The following is a 22,235-nucleotide window of genomic DNA, read 5'->3' as shown; positions in this document are numbered from 1 at the left end:
ATACACTATTTGCTTATTTACTGCCCAAACATTACATACTTTTGCTCTGTCTACATCGGGGAACCAGTCCTAAGTGCTATTTTTATTTAGAGTTTACTTCCTCCACTTAGTTAATTTCATTTGTTTGGACAAATGCAACTTTTTTCCTCTCTCTTTGCTTGTGATGTGAGCTGGACCTACAACTAAAACAGCCTCCAGGGATCTTTATCAATTGGAACAAAGGACATCAGGATCAGAAACTGCAAATTGAACCATATCTATATCTTATAACTAAATTTATGATATCCTGCTGAAGCTTCCTCAGCATTAAAACTTCCAAACAAATTTTCACAGGAGTGAAACACAGCCATTTGATGTATGTCTCTAATGAACAGAAGTGCCTGTTAAATATTAGACACTGGACTTTAAAAACCAAGTTTTAAAAGTATAAAATATATGTAGAATTAGCTGACTGATTTCATATCTCATTCTAAATAAAAGGTCTTTTTTGAGATGCATTGACCAGAATTGCATATAGTATTCGAGAAGTTGCACCACATCAGCTCTCATCCTATTTGTGCAGGTCACACCGTGATATCTCCAATCTAATTTCTGTTCCTTTCTTCCCCCTTTCTTCCCTGCCTTTCTCTTGCGCTCTGTGGAATGCCTGCGCTGTCTGTAACAAACTTTCCTTCATCCATGACCTCTTTATCTCTCGTACTCTCCATCTGCTTGCCCTACCTGAAACTTGGCTTTACCCTGAAGACTCTGCTTCAGTCGCGGCCCAATGCCATGGAGGAAATCTTTTCTCCCATACTCCTCACCCGGTTGGCCGCGGAGGTGGTGTCAGGCTACTACTTTCACCCTCTTGTAGATTTCAACCTCTTCTTCCACCTCAGTCTCACTGTTTTTCTTCCTTCGAAGTCCACTCCATCTGTCTATTTGCCCCTCTGCCTCTCCGAGTAGCAGTCATTTATCGACCCCCTGATAAGTCCCTTTTTTCCTTTCTCACTCACTTTGATGCCTGGCTTTCCTTCTTTCTTGAACCTTCATCTCCTTCCCTCATTCTTGGGGATTTTAACATTCATGCTAATAATCCCTCTGACTCTTATGCTTCTCAGTTTCTTGCTTTAACATCCTCTTTCAATCTTCAATTGTGCTGCACTGCCCCCACTCACCAGAATGGCCACTGTCTTGATCTTATCCTCTTTTCAAACTGCTCACTGTCCAGTTTCTGTGCCTCAACTCTTCCCATCTCTGACCATCATCTGATAAGTTTCACACTTAAACACCCTCCTCCCCAGTCCCATCCAACCTTAACGAATACATTTAGGAATCTTCAGGCTATTAACCCTTCTACTCTGTCCTCCAGTGTTTCAAGTCTCTTCTCTACCACTATGTTATCCAAGTCTGTCAATGAGGCTGTCTGTTCCTATAATACTATTCTCTCCTCTGTTCTGAATACTCTCACTCCTCCCATTCCCCGTTCTGTAAAACGCACCAAACCCCAGCCTTGGCTGACCTCTAGACTCCGCTACCTATGTTCCTGTGCCCGCTCTGCCGAACGCCTTTGGCTGAAATCCCATGCCCATGCTGACTTCATACATTTCAAATTCCTGCTGACCTCCTTCCAGTCTGCTCTTTTACTTGCCAAACAGAACTATTACATCCAGTTGACAAATTCTCTTGGCTCAAACCCTCAACGTCTCTTTGCCACACTGAACTCTCTCCTCAAAGTGCCTTCACCTCCAACCCTCCCTTCACTTTCCCCCCCAGACTATGGCTGAGTTCTTTCATGATAAGGTTCACAAGATTAAACTTGAATTCTCAATCAGGTCACCTCCACCTCTCCTTCCCTTAGTCCATTCGCTCAACCCTCCATCCCCTGCCTCCTTTTCTTCCTTTTCTGAAATCACTGAAGAGGAAACTACACATCTTATTTCTTTCTCGAAACTAACTACCTGTTCCTCTGATCCTATTACCACCCATCTACTTAACACTATCTCTCCTACTCTCATCCCTTTTATCTGTCATATCCTCAGTCTTTCACTTTCCACTGCGACTGTTCCTGGTGCCTTCAAACATGCCATAGTCACACCACTCCTTAAAAAAACCTTAATTGGACCCTACCTGTCCTTCCAACTATCGCCCCATCTCCCTCCTCCATTTCCTATCCAAGATACTTGAACATGCTTGTTCACCACCGCTGCCTTGACTTTCTTTCATCTCAAGCTATTTTTGATCCACTTCAATCTGGCTTTTGCCCCTTCATTCAAATGAAACAGCACTTGCTAAAGTCTCCAATGATCTGTTCCTGGCCAGATCCAAAGGTCTCTATTCTATCCTCATCCTTCTCGAGCTATCTGCTGCTTTTGACACTGTTGATCACAGCTTACTCCTTGATACACTGTCCTCACTTGGTTTCAGCGCAGTGTTCTTTCCTGGTTTTCTTCTTACCTCTCCCAGCGTACCTTTAGTGTATACTCTAGTGGACCCTCCTCTACTTCTATCCCACTGTCAGTTGGTGTACCTCAGGGATCTGTCCTGGGACTTCTTCTTTTCTCCATCTATACTTCTTCCTTTGGTACTCTGATGTCATCCCATGGTTTTCATTATCATTTTTACGCTGACGACTCCCAGATCTACCTCTCCATACCAGAAGTCTCAGCCGAAATCCAGGCCAAAGTATCAGCCTGCCTGTCTGACATTGCTGCCTGGATGTCTCAGCGCCATCGGAAACTAAACATGACCAAGACTGAGCTTCTTATCTTTCCCCCTAAACCAACCTCTCCTCCTCCCCCATTCTCTATTTCTGTGGATAACACTCTTATCCTTCCTGTCTCATCAGCTTGTAACCTTGGGGTCAGTATTCTCAATGGAGAAGGGTAGTTAGTGGGGTCCCACAGGGGTCTGTGCTGGGACCGCTGCTTTTTTACATTGTTATAAATGACCTAGAGATGGGAGTAACTAGTGAGGTAATTAAATTCGCAGATGACACAAAGTTATTCAGGGTCGTCAAGTCGCAGGAGGAATGTGAAAGATTACAGGAGGACCTCGCAAGACTGGGGGATTGTGCGTCCAAGTGGCAGATGAAATTCAGTGTTGACAAGTGTAAAGTGATGCATGTGGGTAAGAGGAACCCGAATTACAGCTATGTCATGCAAGGTTCTGCGTTAGGAGTCACAGACCTAGAAAGGGATCTGGGAGTCATCGTTGATAAGATGTTGAAAACTTCTGTTCAGTGTGCTGCGGCGGCTAAGAAAGCGCACAGAATGTTCAGTATTATTAGGAAAGGGATGGAAAACAAACACGAGGATGTTATAATGCTGGTGTATCGCTCCATGGTGCGACCGCACCACAAATATTGTGTCCAATTCTGGTCGCTGCATCTCAAAAAAGATATATAAGAATTGGAGAAGGTGCAGCAAAGGGCGACGAAAATGATAAAAGGGATGGAACGACTTCCCTATGAGGAAAGGCTCAGACGGTTAGGGCTCTTCAGCTTGGAGAAAAGGCGGCTGAGGGGTGATATGATAGAAGTCTACAAGATAATGAGCGGAGTAGAGCGGACAGATGTGAAGCATTTGTTTACACTTTCAAAAAAATAATAGAACCAGGGGACACAAGATGAAGCTAGAATATGGTAGATTTAAAACAAACAAGAGAAAATTTTTCTTTACTCAGCGTGTAGTTGGATTCTGGGATTCGTTACTGGAGAATGTAGTGACAGCAGCTGGCCTTACGGAGTTTAAGGGGGGTTTGGCCAGATTCCTGAAGGAAAAGTCCATTGAACATTATTAAATATATATTTTATTTTATTTTTTTGTTGGGGGGGGGGGGGGGGGGTTGCCGGGTTCTTGAAGCCTGGATTGGCCGCTGTCGGAGACAGGATGCTGGGCTTGATGGACCCTTGGTCTTTTCCCAGTATGGTGGTGCTTATGTGTGCTTCTCTGCACATATTCAGCAGACTGCTAAAACCTGTCATTTCTTTCTCTATAATATCACCAAAATTCACACTTTCCTTTCTGAGCACACTACCAGAACCCTCATTCACACTCTTATCACCTCTCACTTAGACTATTGCAACTTGCTTCTCACAGGTCTCCCACTTAGCCATCTCTCTCTTCTTCAAGCTGTTCAAAATTCTGCTGCACGACTAATATTCCGCCAGTGTCCTTATGCTCATATTAGCCCTCTCCTCAAGTCACTTCACTGGCTTCCTATTCATTTCCGCATACAGTTCGAACTCCTCTTATTGACCTATAAGTGCATTCACTCTGCAGCTCCTCAGTACCTTTCCACTCATCTCTCCTTACATTCCTCCCCGGGAACTCCATTCACTGGGTAAATCTCTCTTATCTGCACCCTTCTCCTCCACTGCTAACTCCAGACTCCATTCCTTTTATCTTGCTGCACCATGTGCCTGGAATAGACTTCCTGAGCCGACACATCAAGCTCCATCTCTGGCCATCTTCAAATCTAAGCTAAAAGCCCACCTTTTTGATGCTGCTTTTAACTCCTAACCCTTATTCACTTGTTCAGAACCCTTATTTTATCATCCTCACTTTAATATTCCCTTATTTCTTGTTTGTCTGTCCTAATTAGATTGTAAGCTCTGTCAAGCAGTGACTGTCTCTTCAAGTTCAAATGTACAGCGCTGCGTACGTCTAGTAACACTTTAGAAATGATAAGTAGTAGTAATGTTGCAGTGTAATGGCTACGCATATTAGTTCCTAGAATGCCTTGAATATTACATTCCCAATTAAGAGAACCAAGATTTTGCAGGCCTTGCATAGGCATCATGCTACTATAGCATATTTACAAGAAACCTGATCTTGATCATCAAAAGCAGCAGAGAGATTGAATGAAAAATGATTTGTCTCGCTTCCCAAGAGCACAAAAGTGAGGTAGCAACAATAATTAGTAGAACCCTGGTGCATAAAGTTATCCAGGTTGTTAGAGACTCTACTGGGTGTTATGTTGTTGTTTACCTTGAGCTTTTGGGTCAAGAGCGAATATTAATAAATGTGTATACTCCAAATATATATGACCATTTTTGAGGTTAGGATTACAATTTGGAGATAAAACATAATGATGGGAGACTTTAATCATGTGTATGACCACATTTTAGATAAGACTAATGGTGGTCAAGAGATTGGTTTTAAAGCCTGCCCTATAAAAACTTGCTTTACCTTTATGAAATGTTCAGTGTGGTAGATCTGTAGTGTCCTTTACATTATTGGAGAGAGATTACATCCATATGTCTAGAAATCACAGACCACCATCACACATCAATTACATTTTTGTCTCAGAACCCATATTTACAAAAATTGATCAAGTGGAAATTGGGCCCTTGGAAATATCAGATCACACTTTGGTGCGGGTTGATTTAGGCAGCTATGGGGCCCTGCTAAGCAGTAGTTGTTGGTGCTTTCCTTCCTATTTATGTAGAGACCTGGGTTTTGTTAAATACTTAATGAAGAATATCACCTTAATAACCAGGAACTTGGTAATGATCCAATGTTTTATTGAGGAACAGATAAACTAGAATTGAAGAGAGGCTTAATAGCTTATGTGAGTCACAGAAAGTGAAGCATAACCTAGGAATTATTTGGCTGGAGACTCAGCTTAGAAGGGACAAAAAGCATTACATAGCTCAACCCATCTAAACTGCTTAAAAAACAAAGACATTTGGCTACTCCGGCATTTTTAAAAATCCATATTGCATGAGAGAATACAAAATGTGTTAAAAACAAGTATCACTGTTCTGGTAATAAATCAGGGAAATTGTTGGCAGGTATAACTAAGGGCTGTAAGAGTAGTTGATACATATCAACGTTAAAATCTCCAAAGCGTCTTGCTAAATCATTCACAATATATTAAGCTTTACAAGCAATTTTTTCAAAAGGCATATTCTGAAGATACTTCAGTGGATCTTGTGAACTGATTATTTAGAATAAAATAAGTTCTCACTTGCATTAGACATAGGCTGCACAGTTGTGTGCACCCATGTGCTCTATAAATTAAAAAGTCTATTAAATCTTTTCATCTGCGTAAATCATGTTCAATCTTGAAAGTAAATTGATGGCAAATATTTTAGCACATAGGTTGGCAGTATTCCTCCCTAAGCTTATTGTTAAAGAGGAAGTGGGCTTTGTCAAAGGTAGGCAACCAGTTTTGAATGTATTTGAGCTGCTGTTAGCAAAGAACATGAGCAAATAAAGATAATATAGCTCAGCCCTGATTATGGGTTTTGATGCGGGAAAAAAAACATTTGATAGGGTGGGCTGGAAATATCTCTAGTGATGGATTCTTTTTGCCTTGGCTATGACTGTGAGAACAGTGGGAGTTCTGTATTCAAACCCAAGGGCGGCAGTCGCGATGAATGGGATTTGTTCTCACTGCTTTGGTATTACAAATGACACTAGACAGGAATGCCCCACTTTCCTCTTGTTTCTAGAACCTAATAAAGTTGGATAGGGAGATAGAATAGGTTATGGTTGATGGGGTGGAGACAGAGAAGTGTTAGCATTTGTTGATGCTATGCTTATGATATTGCACCACCCACAGAAATCCCTACCTCATATATAGATGTGGGTCTGAAACTCAATTTAACTTAATCAGAGAGGCATTGCCAATACATGAAGAGATGAAATATGAAGCCCTTCCATTGCCCTTGGGCTTCTGGGTCCCTTAAATATTTGGGTACATATAATCAAATTTGAATGAGCTTTATTATTTGAAATGCAAGATCCCTTTTTGTTGATATGAGAAAGGTTGTTGAGGCAGGATATTCCTGTGTCTGATGAGATGGGTTCATTTGTACAATATGATTATTCTGCCAAAGTGACTCTGTGTTCCAAATGCTCCCTATCAGTCTATTATGGAGAGGTTGTAACATTCAATAGTACGCTGCATGAAAAATGACAGGGGGAAAATGCTGTCAAAAGCTATTAGGAGAGGAGGAGTGGGATTGCTTGATCTTTGTTCTTATAACCTAGCCTATGTGGCCTGCAGAGTTTAAGCTATTGGTTTTGAGCCAAGCTACGTTTTGAGCTCTGCTATGCTTCATACAAGGAGTTATTGCCTTCTCTCAAGGCCAACTTCTTTAATAAAAAGATTTTTTAAGAACAGTACAAGGTACAAACCCCAGAAACAAAACTACAAATGGTCCTCCCCTAGCCACCAACCCCCTCCCCCTCCAAAAAAAAGAGAGAGAGAAGACACAAAGCATACAGCAGCTTGGGGTCTGGGTTCTTATGACCTCAAATCAAAGGTGGCCCACCCACCCCAACAGATCCCCAACCCAAACTATATTCCTTCCCATCCCATATGTCTGTGTAGGCCTATCTTGAAACTGGTTAAGAACCTGGCTACATGCAGTGGGCGAGACCAAATCCAAATACAGGCCCCAGATCTGAAGAAAAAACGCCCAACGTTTAGGATTATTCCTGGCCTCATAGGACTCCCAAAGCATGAAGTTTGTTTCTCTAGTACCAAAATGGAAGAGGGGAATTCTGCACTCAGTGATTTAAGATACATTTCTTACCCAAAATACACACTTTCCCTAATAAGATGTTTTAAGAAATAATATGCCATCCAGAGATAACACAAGAGGATACCCCAGTAGACACTATAAGTAGGAGAGAAGAGCCACCCAAAAGGCTTTGATCAATCTATAAGAAGACAACCCTGAGATAACATTCTCACTCTTTGCATTTCATACAAGGGTTGTCCGTATAACCTGCACAAAAGCCATGGTATTGAGAAAAGTAAGCCCAATGGAGCACCCGGTATTGATATTCTTGTAGTTTGGCTTGTTGAACCAGCCCTTCGATCTGGGTAAACAAAGGACACCCAAATGTGTGGCCCAGATCCCTAGTCCCCATGTCCTTTACAGAAGTATAGAGGAGCTGGATGTGTCTGCAGCAATTTATGGAACTAGGTAATGGATACATGGCCTAACATCACCCTCTAGAAATTCTCATAAACAAATGCCGAAAGATAAGGTCATACTAGTGGGCAGCAATCCCTTTAAAAAGTTGATGAATTGTCAATACCCAGATTGATCTGCCAACGTTAAAAAAAAAAAATCACTGTTGCAAATCAGCAAACAATAATGAGCCATCTTCATGTAACATATGCTCCACTAGGATAATACCCTACGAGGAGCAATACTGTACTATTCAAATTTTGGCCCCAACCTGAAAGCAACTCTCTCCAAAAATGCCATAACTGTCGAAGCAATAAAACTATGTTGGACCTGAGGGGGAATCTGAGAGGATTTAGCAAGTGAAAGAGCAACAGGATACCAGGGCCTAAAATAATCCATTTCAAAATAAAAATTGGTATAGTGGATGGTTTCATGCAGATGAAGTAATAAACAAACTTGATTGTAAAGCTTGAGATCAGGCATATCCAGATCATCTCAGCGCCAACTGCCCAGCAAATTTTGCCACTGTAGTTTTGGTTTCTTACCAGACCAGCAAAATACACTCACAATCCACTGCAAAGCCTTGATATCCTTCAGCAACAAACGTTAAGGGGAGGGTTTGGAGAACATGTAACCAGAGAAAAAGAATCATGCGAGACAACTGTATTCTACCCATCAACAATAGAAGGAGATAAGCCCAAAGAGCCAATTGCGTTTGAGTATCCTGTTAATGTTTATCAATATTTAACTTATAAATTTGGGCTGGTTCCATAGACAACTGCACACCTACATACTGAAAAGAATCCCACGCCCATCAAAGTGGAATGGAGGATCCTTAACTCCTCTGCAATTCCTCAGTTCTGGCCAACGCCCCTGATTTGTCTAGATTTAACTGGAACCCTGCAAAATCCCAGTATTCCTGAAAACTCTCCAATAACGCCTGTAAAAACTGCTAGGGTTCTTGAAGGAAAACCAGCAAGCCATCAGCAAAAGCTGCCATCTTAAAATTCATCTCTCCCCTTTTAAGGCTCACAATCTCTGGATTAGCCTGCATCTCTCTAATTAAGAGGTCAAGAGAAAAGACAAACAGCAGAGGGGACAAAGGACACCCTTGTTTCATGACAAACTACCATTGGCCCATACTCCAGCCTGAGGATGCCTATAAAGGGCTAGAATTGCCTAGGCAACCCCCCCCCCTTGTATCTCATATGCCAAAAGCACTCCACGAAGGAACCTTCACACCACCCTATCAAACACTTTTTCTGTCTCAAAACTAATGAGCAGCGAGGGGCACCCTCCCCCCGAACGTCATCATCTCCAAAGCTATTACTTTTCTAATGTTTTTAGAGAACACCCAATACCATATAAACCCCACTCATGGGGCTACAACTAAGGAGGGCAGCAGTCATGACAGGCAATTAGCCAAGATTTTGGCAAATAGTTTAGTTTCAACGTTTGAAAGGAAGACAGGATGATAGGACTCGGGTCTCTACAGGTCCCGACCTGGCTTTAACAAAACAATTTGAGCCAATCTAAGAGAATCAAGCAAGTTATCACTAACAATAATAGCATAAAAACCATCAGTAAGAATAGGTACAATTTTGTCCCTCAACAGGTTGTAAAATTCTGCGGAACTTATCCGGGCCCGGAGCCTTGTTCAGAGGACTTTGACAAATGGCCAGTTCACTTCCTCCAATTGTATCCGAGCATTTAACTTCTCCAAATCAGCCAGGGAAATGTGCAGAAGATCTATACTAGATAAAATAAACATCACTCTCAAGATGGGGCTCCTCAGGACCAGAATACAAGGCAACATAAAAGGATTGAAAAATTTTGTTAATGCCCTCATCCAAATTGATCACGACCCCCTGCTGATTCTATAACGCCAAACTTTTATTAGGCCCTCTAGCCCACTGCACCAATTTAGCCAGAAAGTGACCACTTATTTGAATGTTTATATAAACAATATAAATAGTAAACAAAGATTTTGGGGCTGATGTATTGATTTAAAGCCTGCTGAGCCTCCAGCAGCAAAGTTTTATAGTTCAATGTACAATGTTTACCATACAGTTTACATAATTGGATGACTCTTTCCTCCAAACGTAACATCTCCCAGTTCCTAGCCTTTTTTTTATTACAATAGGCCAAAATTTCACCCCTGAAAACAGCCTTTGTTGCCTCCCAGTAAAGAAGGGGGTTATTTACATGTAGTTGATTACATTGTTCATAAAACTTCCATTTGTCTGCTACATAGTCTAAAAATTTAGACTCTCTATACAATTAAGTGGGGGAACGTCCACTGAGGCATCTGTACCAGGCCCATGGAGAAATTGAGCAATAATTCTACCCAAGCCCGGTCTGCGAGATCAATTGGTCCCAAGATCGCCATTTCCAAATCCTGAAAAAGTTCCCTGGTTATCAGGATATAATCCATCCAGGATAAAGTGGAATGAGTCCAGTACAAATATGTATAATCGTGTTCTTTGGGATGCAGTGTTCACCACACGTCCACCAGACCCACCACTCCACAGACCCTAGAACACCCCTCCCCCCCCCCCCCCCCCAAGCAACTGGATAAGATGTTTTATTCAGGTCATGAACTGAAATGCCCTAACATAACGATGGGAAAGTCATCATAAGTATGTAAAAGTTTCAACAGGGTAGTATAAAATTTTGTGTCATAAACATTACACAGCACATAGTTTACATACCAAGGCTATGACATATCTACCTTCAGGATTTGCAATCACCTTATGCATGCATGGTCACTTGTATTGCTTTCATCACCCCTCGAGTTTTCTTTCAGAGCAGGAGAATGAAAATAATCTCTCACCCACCACTCACAAAGTTTCTGTACTGCCTTTAAATGAGTTTCCTGTAAGAAAGCGATGGATGCTCCACGCTTGTACAGAAAGCATGGAGAATTTAATGGGTGATTGGATACCCCCCCCCCCCCCCCCAAGTTAAGATCTTAATAGGTTTAGGAATAATTGTACACAAATACAAAAGGATTCTAAAGAGGAAACCAGAGAGGCATCCCAGCCACCATCCCTCCAGTGACAGACAATATCCACCATCAGAAACCCCTAGGAGGCCACCCAATAGAAAAGGCATGCCACCACTACAACCAGTTAAAAATTCCTGCATAGTCATAACCCACCCCCCTAAAATTCCATAAAGGACCCTCCCAGTTCCAATCCAACCAAGAACCCTTCCCCCATAACTACCTTGAAGGTGTTTCAAAGGACCTGTTTCCCACCTCCCCATTCAAGTCAATATAACACTCCCCTAACAGTTCTCCTTGAGGAAATAATTATCCCAACACTACAACCCTTGCAGTACTTAAAAAAACTGGAGTAAAGATCAAAATGCCCAGGTGAACAAGATCAAGCACTGATGGCCCTGTCCTGGTGGCAATAAAAACTGAGATGTAGTCCCAAGCATACAGTGCATATCGAGCAAAAAAAAACCTGGATGAGATAAAAAGTTATGGCAACTCCAAGAAAGTTACAATCCCTAACAGCCAGGCCCTAATCCACAGTGAAAAAAGCAATTCCACTGATACCTATCAGCCACAGTACAGCGGTACCCAGTGTAGTGATAAAAAGTAAAAGGGGCTCCAAGGATCCAGCTCTGGTGTATCAAGCAAGCAGTCCCTAGGTCTGCACTCCAAATACATCAAGACGAATTGCAGTGTGCAAACTCATGCAGAAGCCCGTAGGAAGTGTTGGTATTATGAAGTCTAAGTAAAGGTTGGAGTCCAATGATCATTCAGGCACCGCAGCTGATTAAAAAAAATAAAAACAATAAAAAAAACCCACTTAGGAGTCCTTGTTCTGTAATGGTGGAGAGCTTGTCTACATAGCAGTGCAGAATAACTGTGCAGCATGCAATTGGTCAAGGGCCCACGAAGGCTGCAACCGCCTCTGTATTCCGAGAGTCCAAGCCTTCAGGTTAAGTCCAAAAATGATAGATCTCAGAGAGCTAGATGGACTATGCATGCAAAATTAACTCAAATATATAGAACAGTTAACTTGAGTACAAAGCTTCTATAAGTGAAAGTCATCAATCCAGTCCATTGCACTCCATAACACTTCAACCTTAGCTTGCCAAACATATTGGTTTCAGAAAGTTCTCAGCGTCAGTAGGCCAAAGAACAGCGAATCTTCTGTTACATCAGTTTACAGCATAATGGTGAAAAAGCTTTGCGGGCAACAGAAACCACTTCTGAATAGTCCTGGAAACACAATATAAGTTTACCTTCATAAAGTAACTCTCTGCCTCCTCGGATGGCTTGCAAAAGCTCCATTTTGTGAACATAATTTAGCACCTTAAAGATTACGACTTGTGGTTTTACTGCGTGTTCCTGGTATTGACCTAGATGGTGGGCCTGCTCAAGCCACATCAGGCCAGCAGTAAACAGGAGCTGGAACAACTCCACAAGCATTTCTCCAAGATGAAGCATAAATCACATTCCTGCAGCATTTCAGGCAATCCAATCAAGTGGAGATTATTCCTCCATGATTAGTTTTAAAGTTTGATGTGGTCTTCCAGGTTGCATATCTTCCCTGCCACTTATGGTTTTTGTCTTGTTCCAACACATGGACCACAACCTCTACCGCTCCAACTTGGGCCTGCACCACCTGAATATTTTTGGTGAGTGGTAAACCGCTGCTCCATCATATCCAATTTGTCTATTATGAGCTGAAGTTGTTTACCAACAGTATGTTCCAAGGTTATCTCAGTCGCCCACTTGGAGCCAGGGACAGTGGCATGCTTTTGTCAGCCATCTTAGTGTCTCCTGAACAGCGGAAGTAATCTTCTCCCGATCTGAGCAGACCGTAACAAACACAGGATAGCCTCTCGAGTCACATAACACTCAAAAAGGGGATGTTAAAATACTGATGAAAAGCAGATTTGTGCAGGAGGAAGCTGGAGCCCTCTAACTTCCCTCCTCAACGCACCGAATAGACTTCCTAAGCCAGTACACCAAGTTCCATCTCTGACCATCTTCAAATCTAGGCTAAGCGCCCACTTTTTTGATGCTGCTTTTAACTCCTAACCCCTATTTACTTGTTTAGTACCTATGTCTGTTTTATCATTCCCACCTTAGTAATTCCCTTATCCCTTTATTTGTCCTGTTTGTCTGTCCTGATTAGATTGTAAGCTCTGTCGAACAGGGATTGTCTCTTAATGTTCAAGTGTACAGCACTGCGTACATCTAGTAGTGCTACAGAAGTAAGTAGTAGTAGTACCATACCCAAACCGCTCTCAAGGCTATTTTAATAAGCTCCTTAAGACTCAAATGGCAAAGACTAAAATACTGTTCTAGTTTCTCTTCAGTTTCACCTCTTATCTATAACTGAAAATCCTAACTTTACCCCAGGTTCTCAGTATAGGGTGTTTAAGGCAGTAGGAAAATATGGGGATATAACATCTGTTCCATGTTGCAAATGGTGAAGGTAAAACGGGGACAACTGCAAACAGAATTTGATATGTCTAATCAAAATCACTTTGCATACTTGAAATTTAAACACTACATAAATGGGATACCCTCTACTTGGCAGGAAACCTTTAAGTAGCCTATTATGTCTACAAGCATAGTCTCAGGTACATCTGCCATTCTGGGGCTCTAGATGCATTTAATGGAATTGGACCACATTACATTAGTAGGTGCCAGGTGTTTAGCCCACTACCCTTTATTCTCATCAGACAGGCGGTAGTATATAGGGCTAAAATTTCAAGGGTGATTCTCCCCAGATTTACTAATTTACCTTTCATACCTGATCCCAGTGGTCACAGGAAGATATAAACCAATAGCCAACAATTATTTATTTGCTGCATTTGTACCCCACATTTTCCCACCTATTTGCAGGCTCAATGTGGCTTACACTATGTTGCAAAAGGTATAATCATAAACAGAGTAGGAGGTATGGTCTAATTTTTTTTTTTAATTTATATGAAGTCTTTATTAGTAAATGGAACATTCTTTCAACAGTACAGCTCATGGTTACATTACAACTTAAAACAACCACAACAGTTTAGCATATGATACATGTTGCCTCCGCTTCAGAGTATGAATGAGGTAATACTGATATCCTTCAGAACTTCAAGTTTTTTATAGTGTTTTTATATTATAAAACAAACAAACTTCACTTTATTCCCCCCCTCCCCTTACCTCCCACCCTCTCCCAACCCGGACTGGTTATATGAATCTGTGGTACATTATGTATGAAGGAGAAAGGAGTCCCAAGTCAGGCGCCATCTATTGGTGTGACTGCTCCGCTCTGCAATAAGGCGCTCCATCTCACACACATATCTCAGCTTTCGAATCCACCGACTCAAAGGTGGAGTCGTAGTCTGTTTCCAACATGCTGCTATAACAATTCGAGCTGCACATGTAGCATAGCGCAGCAGTGTTTGTTGGTTAGCTAGGAGGCCTGCTGCTTTAGCGGAGAATAAGTAGATAGTGGGCAACCAAGGGATTTGTACCCCCAACCACAGTTGCAGCCTGCTATGAACCGCTTTCCAAAAAGCCTTTATTTTCTTGCAATGCCACCAAATGTGACCCATGGTTCCCTTCACTCCACATCCTCTCCAACACAACCCAGATAGGGTAGGGTAGATACGCTGCAAGCGCTCTGGTGTCATGTACCACCTAAATAGAACTTTAATGGCATTCTCTTTAAATGGAACATGAGAGGATACCCTCGCCACAGCTTGTTCCATCCTCTCCCATGTCCCCTCCTCTAGTTCAATACCCAAGTCCCTCTGCCAGTTTTTCCTATGGAGTGTGTAACGGGGTGATTGCTGAGTGATAATGTGGTGTATGCGAGATATCAGCCCTGTAGTCGTGCCCGACCCCTCACAAATTTGCTCGTGAGTTGTTTGCTTCCTGCGCAGTACATCCTGCACCGCTTTTGTCTTAAGAAAGTGAGTCAGTTGGAGATATGCATATTTGTCAGACACCAGTGTCGGGAACTGTTGCTGGGCTTCTGCAAAAGTCAGAATAGTTTCCCCATCCATCAGCTGCCCCCATGTTCGCAATCCTCCCTCATACCAACCTGTAAATATACCCCTCTCTGTCCCCGGGATAAATAATGGGTTATATGCTATAGGGGAGAGGCGCGTCAGTAAGCAGCTGCGTTGTGGAAACAGACTGTCCCAATTGTCCATAGTTACGTATATGGAAGGGCATAGCCCATCTTCTAGACACCTAAGGGACCGCGGTAGCCACATTAATGCCCCCAGCGGTCTGTCCCCCAAGGTAAACTGTTCCAAGTCCACCCATTGCCGGTCAGGATAGGACTGAAACCATTCCACAGCAGCTCGCGCCTGAGATGCTCTATAGTACCAGGCTATGTTAGGGACCCCGAGTCCTCCTCTTTTTCTATCCTGATACAGGAAGGCCCTTGCTAGTCTTGGACGTTTGCCAGCCCAGATGAATCGTACAATACGATCTTGTAGAGCAGCAAGAAATTTACGGGGCAACGAGATCGGAAGAGCCTGGAATAAATACAGTAAGCGTGGTAATATATTCAGTTTAACTGCGGCTATTCGGCCCAGCCAGGAAAGCGTAATATCCCCCCATCTCTCCATGTCAGCGGATAGAACTCGGCCCAGTCCCTTGTAATTTGCTGTAAAGAGGTCAGGTAGCCCAACCGTTATGTTCACCCCCAAGTATCGTATGCTCCCACTAGCCCACCTAAAAGCATACGTATCTTTTAAGATTTCGACCTGATCTTCAGGTAGAGTTACATTTAAAGCCTCAGATTTCGACATGTTTACTTTAAAGCCAGAGAGTATCGAATACTGCTCAATGGTTTTCAAGAGCTCAGGGAAAGATGTTAAAGGTCGAGTAATAAACAATAGCACGTCATCTGCAAAAAGGGCAAGTTTGTGTGCCCTCCCCGCTATTGTAATACCAGTGATTCCCGGATTAGATCTGATCCTAGAAGCAAAAGGTTCCATAACCATGGCAAACAACAACGGGGAGAGCGGACATCCCTGTCTAGTGCCTCTATGCAAGTTAAAGAAATCGGAGTATCCTCCGTTTAATCTGATACATGCTTTAGGTGAGGCATAGAAAGCTTGAATCCATCTACAAAATTGGGGGCCTATCCCAAAGGTCTCCATAACCCTATACATGAATGGCCAGTGCACCCTATCAAAGGCCTTTTCAGCGTCTAAACCAAGAAGGCACATTGGCTTATGCAATCTTTTTGCTAAATACATTAAGTCTACCACTCTTCTCGTATTGTCCATTGCTTTTCTGTAGGAGACAAAGCCCACCTGGTCAGGATGGATAATCGCTGGCAACAAGGGGGCTAGTCTATTAGCCAGAACTTTAGCTAAAATTTTGACATCTGCGTTCAGAACAGATATGGGACGGTAAGAACCACAGTCAGTAAGGTCCTTGTCTGGTTTCGGTATCACTGCTATCCAGGCCTCTAGCATGGAACCCGGTAGTGATTCCCCCCGTCCAATTTGGTTAAACAGATCAGCCAGGAGTGGAGACAGTTCTGGGGCAAACCTTTTGTAGAACTCATTAGGGAGCCCATCCAGTCCAGAGGACTTACAAGATGGTAAATGTTGGATAGCTTTGATTATCTCAAGTGGCGTGACCGGCTCGTCCAGCAGGTCTCGCTGCTGGGCTGTTAGGGATGTTAGATCTGTCTCAGCTATGTAGTTTAGAATGGATTCTGCTGGGGGGTTTATTTCACGGGTATATAACTCCCGGTAAAATTCACTAAATTGTTTCCTAATAGCCCCTGATGTATGCAACATGTTTCCCCCCCTCTCCCTGACATGTGTTACAGCCTTTTCTATCTTTTGCCTACGCAGCCTCAAGGCCAGTAGGCGCCCAGCCTTATTGGAGAATTCATAAGAATAGACTTTCGATTTAGATTGAAGCTGGCTCAACTGTTCAGAGTAGATAGAGTTCAGCTGGAGGCGCTGAGCCCGCAACTCCTCCAGCACAGCCTGAGAGCCCTCTACTTTGTGTTGTGCTTCTAACCTCTTGATCTTATCCATGCATTGGGCCACTTGTCTTCTACGAGTCCGCGCTCTTCTACTGGCCAGCTGTAAAAAGTAGCCCCTCGATACTGCCTTCATAGCATCCCATACAATGCTCAGGGGGGGTCCGGACTCCCTATTGATCTCAAGGTATTCTCTCAACATGTTCTTACAACCCTCTACCACCTCACCCTCCTGTAATATTGTGGCATTAAGTGCCCATCTCGTGTCCTTGATCTCCGCCTTAATTGTAGGTAAAGTAACCCAGATTGGAGCATGATCAGATAGCGTTGCACTACCAATTCCCGCCTCTGGCCCCTGTTCAGCTAAGGTCATGTCCAAGAAAATATAGTCAATGCGCGAGTACGATGCGTGCGCCGTGGAGTAATATGTATAGTCCCTCACTTGCGCATTGTTCAAACGCCAGGCATCCAAGGTCCCTAAGGAAGTGGCCAAAGATCCCAACGCCCATGCATCCCGGGAGCTTACTGGCTGCACAGGTCCAGAACGGTCCAGATTCGGATCCATAACTCCATTGAAATCACCCCCCAAAATTATAGAACCCTGGGCGAATGATGCTAATAGATTTTTTATTTTTGTATAGAAGTCCCTCTGGTGATCATTCGGAGCGTATATACAGGCTAGGGTTATTTCCGTTTGGTCTAATATTACTTGTAAGAACAGATAACGCCCGCCCGGGTCCCTTTTGATCCTTACTATTTGGGCTGCAACTGACTCATGAAATAACACTGCCACCCCCCTTTTTTTGGATCCTTCATTTGAAGAAGCAAAGAAGGATTTAGGATAGCTAGGGTGGGAGAGAAGTCTTTCATGCTTTCGGCGAAGGTGTGTCTCTTGTAGCATGACTACATGAGCCTCTAACTGTCTAAGTTCTTTATATAATCTCTGCCTTTTTTGTGGCATGTTCAGCCCCTTCACATTATAGGATAAGATCTTAAGGTGTGTATTCATATTTAAAATACGAAAGAGAGCAGCACAGGCACAGTATAACACCCACCGGATTCACCCCCTCCCTCCTCCTCTTGTAAGATACCAGTCCGAGCCTGCCCTCCCTTACCCTCCCCATAAACCCATGAATCAACTCTCTCTTCCCCCCCCCTTTAAACACCATCCCGGAGACACCTTCTCTCCGAATGGGATGTGAGAAAGTAACCCACTGAATATCAGGCACGCCCACCTTCCCCCCGCCCCCCCCCCCAGCAATTGACATACTACCTGCATAACTAAAAGCCTCCTCCTGCCCCTCGTCTGATCTATTCAGCTTCAAACATTGCTTTCTATGTATAGATCGTTTCTCTTCATGTTACGCTTCTCATTAGCCCTCTAATAATACTATATCAATCCCCAACACATTATGCACTTCTCCCAACTAGGGGAGAATCCCCTTCATCCCTTTCCATTAGTGATGCACACAAAAACCCTTCTCGTTCTAAACATAAAACATCAAGTAAGCTTAAATCAGGGAAGTCCGAGAGACTCAGCAAACATAGTCTTTTGGTTACCACAACTGTAGTCAGCTTTCCTCTGATGTCCACAGAAGTCAGGAACTTAAGCGACAAGCCTCCTCGAAGCCGTCCCAGTAACACTCAGGTTCCCTCTGCTATCACTTTCCTCTGCGAGTTACTACGCTTATTTGACGCGGGGACCCTCTGCCACTTCTGTAATTTTGCTTTCGTTGCGGGTGCCAGTTCCCCTGAAGGCGCCTTTGTGCTCACCAGTTCCTCCGCGTGCAAGATCGCCCAGGCTTCAAGTAGGGAGCTCACCCTGTGTCTAGATCCTTTGATAGTAAAGTTCAGAGAAAAGGGGAAGCCCCATCTGTATACAATCCGCTCCTTGATTAGAATATCCAGAGCCGGCTTCAGGAGACGTCGCTGCTGCAGTGTGAACTGGGAAAGGTCTTGATATACCGTAATCTTGGCGCCATTAAACTCCAAGTCCTGTTTCTTCCGAGCCCAGGCAAGAATTTGTTCTTTTACGTCATATTTATGAAATCGGACAATAATGTCTCGGGTTCTGTTTTCTTGACGAGGGCCCAGGGCTCTATGAGCTCTATCCAGCTCAATGGAATCTGCTGTTGTCTCAGTTCCCCTCAAGGTTGAGCATATAGTTTGCACGATCTGTGGGACATCCTCCGTTTCTCCACTCTCTGGGATTCCACGAAATCTGAGATTGTTTCTTCGACCTCGATTTTCCAGGTCGTCCAGTTTATAAGTCAGGTCTTTTGTTTTTTGATCAAGATCCTGAATTTGCGCCTCATGGGCAGTTAAGGATTCCGTGTGCTCTTCCAGCCGAAGCTCTGTTTCCTCAACCCGGCCCCCCAGTTCACGGAGATCTGCGCTAAGCACATCCATTTTGCCCAATATTTCTTCTTTCGATTTTTTAATGTCCTCCTGGATGCCAGACAAGATCTGTCTGAGTTCGCCTGAAACGCCCTTTTTAGTAGAGGGCCTCCGTGTTTCCACCAGTGATAAAGCCGAGTCGGAATCAGAAGGCGAGGCCTGCGCCACTGCCTCGTGGCGTTTTGGCGTTTTGCTCGGTCCACCGCTCGTCGACTTTTCCAAGTCTTTGTTCCGTGTTGAGTTCGATTTGCTCATTCTGTTCAACGATGATTGCCTGCCAGAAGCGTTGTGAGGTGGCGAAAATAGCAAATAGGTCCTGTTTTTAGCTTTTTATTGCTGTGGGGAGCGGGAGCTCAGAAGCTAGGCGGCCATTGCCAGTGGTGACGTCACTTCCCCTCCGGTATGGTCTAATTTAACATATTACTGTGTAAGAAATTAGGTAGGTAGGTCAATAGAATTATTTACATAACACAAAATAAAACAGGTAAGATATAATGACCAATAGTGATAATGTGATTAACAATCAAATTAGTTGGTTTAGATATAGAATGGAATCAAGTCGTTGAGGAGGATTTTTGTCTCTTCGAACAGGTGCGTCTTCAATAAATTCCGGAAGGTTGTCAAGTCATGCGTTGTTTTTATAGCATTCGGTAGTTTATTCCTGATTTTGTGCAGAGGTATGTGAAGGTAGATGCATGTAGTGATTTGTATTTGAGTCCTCTACAATTGGGGTAGTGGAGGTTTAAGAAGGTAAGTGATGAACTTTTGATGTTTCGTGCAGGTAAGTCAATTAGGTCACATGTATGATGGAGCTTCTCCATGGATGATTTTATGGGTTAAGGTGCAAACCTTTAATTCAATTCGATCTTTTAGTGGAAGCCAATGTAATTTTTCTCAGAGGGGTTTGGCGCTCTCATACTTCGCCTTTCTGAATATGAGTCAAGCTGCAGTATTTTGGGCAGTCTGGAGTTTAATGGGTTTTTTTCTTTGCATCCTGCGAAAATGAAGTTACAGTAATCCAGGTGGCTCAGTACTAGTGATTGCACTAGTTTATGGAATACTTCCCTTGGGAAAAAAAGTTTCACTCTTTTCAGCTTCCACATAGCAAAAAACATTTTGTCACATTCTTCGTATGGCAATCAAGGGTGAGATTTCGATCAATAGTAACACCCAGGAGTTTTAAGTTATTCACAATAGGGAGAGTGTGGCATGGTGTATTAATATTATTAATTTAGCATAGTAAAACGTACTGTAAATATAAGGATAAACTTCTGATTGCTTGGTTCCAGTCACAACTAAAAGCAAATTAGTTAAGAGTCTTTCTTCCTGTGAGAGGAACTCAAACTAGCTCTGTGGCAGGACGCTTCTCAGCTCTAGTAGAGTTCCTGTTTCTACTTTGACAGTGTATTTCTTTTATACTTTTTCTATGTATTGAATATTATTACTATTTGATCCCAGGCCTGACTGCTTCAGAATCTAAAATGAGGAAAAAAATTACAGGCCTGTGTCTCTGACTTGAACTTCAGTGTTGAAACACTGCAGAGCAAGAAGAAACCACAAGGGTGGGGGTCTGACAGAGTTGCATGAATGTGGCAATATGGTGGTCACAGATGTTCTTGAGAAGCAGAACAAAGATGATTTCTCAGGAAGATGACCAGGTGTCACAGAAAGTGTTTTGAGGAAGATATGGTTAAACATGTAGAAATGACTGGTCTTGCAAGAACATGACTTTGCCTTCCAGTAAGGGGTGGTCTATTGCTAGCTTTTCCAGTAAAATACTAACCAGTTCATTACCATAGCCAATCAGTGTTAACTATGACATTAACATAGATCCAATCAGGTGTGCTTACTGTCATATTATCTGTATCCTGAATGGACATATAAAAATGAGTGTACTTCCTACTTCAAGCCAGAGACACAGCCACAGAGCTGCTCTCTCCCTATGAGAAACCAATTGTATCAGAATTGGCAAAGTAACCCAGTTTCTTTCTCATAGGTAGCTTTGTGTCTTTTATATCTACTAATTGGCTTTTGAGTAGTAAAACAAAACATTAAAGACTCAGACCCAGAGAACACCTATGTGTAGCTGGGGTAATATACTCCCATAAACAATTGATTGTACATGTTACTCGCATAGTCTTTGGAGTCTCAAATATAGGGGTAATTTTGTGGAGAATTCAGGAACAGTGATATCTGCTTGATTCGCTGTCTGTCCACTCCCTATATGAGGAAAATGTGGGATACAAATGCAATAAAATAAATAAATATAGAAAACTGGTTTGGTGAGCATTGTATTACTAGATGTGCTCCTAATAAACTTGAGGGCTGATTTCTTATATATATTTTTGTATTTATTCAGTTTATCATCTCCTACCTTGCTCAGATCAGAGTAAGTGCACAGTTCTAGTAATTGCAGAGTCTATATAAACGAGTTAAATATATACCAGAAGCAGCCTTGGATGTATTTGTTCATCCCTAGAAAGCAGTGACATATCCGCTGCACTGGGAGGAATAAAAATCACCCTAAAATATATACAGTATGTGTACGTGACAACTTCAACATCTGATGTTAGTTACCGTCTTTTTTTTTTTTTTTTTTCAGCTGAAATCACTGCTGTGCCCTTGAAAGTATTCTTAGTTTTAGAACTCTGTCCTTTAAAAAGTTTCAAACCGCAATGCTGCATATGATAACTCCCGAGCTTGTTCATTTCCTGCTTCACCCCTTCCTGTCTTTCAACATCTGCTGCGCAAGCTCGCTTGTTCTGCATTTTCCCCACTGACAATGCCCCTGTATCACAGGGCTGGCCAGATCCTGTTCTACCAAGGGCACAGGGTCATGTTAGCCAACTTAAAAGGGTCCCATATTACCAGGGCTGGGACATCCATTTTATACATTGGCAAGGTGAGTTATATAAGACAGGAAAAAGGAGTGGAAAGTGGACCAATGG

Source organism: Microcaecilia unicolor, chromosome 1 (assembly GCF_901765095.1).
Source record: "Microcaecilia unicolor chromosome 1, aMicUni1.1, whole genome shotgun sequence".
Taxonomy (NCBI): domain Eukaryota; kingdom Metazoa; phylum Chordata; class Amphibia; order Gymnophiona; family Siphonopidae; genus Microcaecilia; species Microcaecilia unicolor.
Note: the sequence above shows the minus strand (reverse complement) of the source record.